The sequence below is a fragment of the Otolemur garnettii genome, unplaced genomic scaffold, assembly GCF_000181295.1.
Source record: "Otolemur garnettii isolate 467f Iridium unplaced genomic scaffold, OtoGar3 scaffold00214, whole genome shotgun sequence".
NCBI lineage: Eukaryota > Metazoa > Chordata > Mammalia > Primates > Galagidae > Otolemur > Otolemur garnettii.
Window position 1 is genome coordinate 2,101,155 of NW_003852609.1, and position 1,474 is coordinate 2,102,628.

The following is a 1,474-nucleotide window of genomic DNA, read 5'->3' on the forward strand; positions in this document are numbered from 1 at the left end:
TGCTACCCAGTACATGTGTGATAGCTCTTGGCTTCCTATGGGCTCTTTTTCCTTCTTCCTCCTACTAGGACCATATGGTGCAGCCATTAGGGAACAAAAGAAAATTTGGCCCTTCTTTGTAGCTTTAGATGCAGGGATATCAGCCCCAGCTTTATATCAAGATGTAACCTCAGACAGGGCCTGATAGTTGAGGGCTGTTTCTATCTTTCTTGCAATTATTTATTATTTAACTAATTACTTGTGTAGTACTTACTATGTGAGAGGCATATTCCAGGCACCTGATAAATACTCATCTAATCCTTCATAACAATCCTATGAAATATATCCTATTATATGTTATTCCCTCTCTTACAGTGAAGGAAGCCGAAACACAGCTTAAGTAACTGGTCCAAGAACACATAACAGTTACATGCACAGCCAGGAACTAAACCCAGACAATCCCCATTCCCTCGGTAGGCTACCGCCACATTGTTTATTTGGAAAGGCCTGCTGACACCAAAAAGCACCCAGATGTAATACAAGGGCCAGTTCTGCACAGTCTAAAGAATAACAGCAGAGCCAGAAGTATTGAAATTGCAAAAGTCTCTGTTGATAAGCTTTCATGGCCAGAATCACAGACCAGAGAGACCTAGATGAGGTTGACTGAGCAAGCAGCCTAATTTCCAGGCCTGTGGCACCATGCCCATCTCTCTCTCCCGCCACCTCAGAGGGTGCAGCCTCCTCTCCGGTTTCTTTATTCTTCCTTATCCCCTTGGGCTGGTCAATGTGAACTTCCTGGCTGTTATAGCCTAAGTGGGTAGAAGGGTAGCCAGAGAGAGCATTTAAAATAGCCAAAGAAAAAAAAGAAATAACTTGCTTTAAAATTTCAATAACTCTGATTTTTTTAATTATGAAAACAATACCTGTTTGCAGCAGATACTGCAAAGTGGCTGAGTCAGAACCATTTTCCAATCCCCTTCTCATTCCCACTTCCTGCTAGGGATGGTCACGTGACACAATCTGACCAATCAGGTGTAAATCTGTCATGGAGTTCCTGTCCTTGTTTCCCTGAGACAATCCTATCTGTGTTCCTGTCCTCTCTCTTTGAATGCATGTGTGATAAATGGAGATGCAGAAGTCACAATAAGGCCATGGAGGAAGAGCCAGGAAAGTTTCAGACATTGGTCGTAGCATTGCTGACTTGCTGAGCTCCTGTTATTTGGATTTGTGTTACTTGGAGCCAAGGACATCCTATCTATACCATTGCAGAAAAGACAGAAAATACAGGAAAAAAAATAAATCAAAAGACGGAAAATATCATCTGTCATCTTATATCCAGAAATAACCAAAATTAACATTTCAGCATATATTCCTTCCATTTTTCCTTTTCTTATTGTTTTACAAAATTCTGAAATAATACTCCAGGAAAAGTTTTGTGACTGACTGCTTCCCTATGTGCTGTGGCCATCTTTCTGTATCAGTCATTCATCTACAT

The 1,474-nt window shown here is 41.1% G+C and overlaps 1 long non-coding RNA gene across 1 annotated transcript; it reads right to left on the bottom strand.

The window, feature by feature from the left end:
* Nucleotides 1-565: 565 nt before the first annotated feature.
* LOC111722114 lies at nt 566-956 on the bottom strand. Its single transcript, XR_002771049.1, has 2 exons — nt 903-956; nt 566-788 (listed from the first exon to the last, which is right to left on the bottom strand). It is a non-coding gene; the product is annotated as an uncharacterized LOC111722114 (long non-coding RNA).
* Nucleotides 957-1,474: the final 518 nt, after the last annotated feature.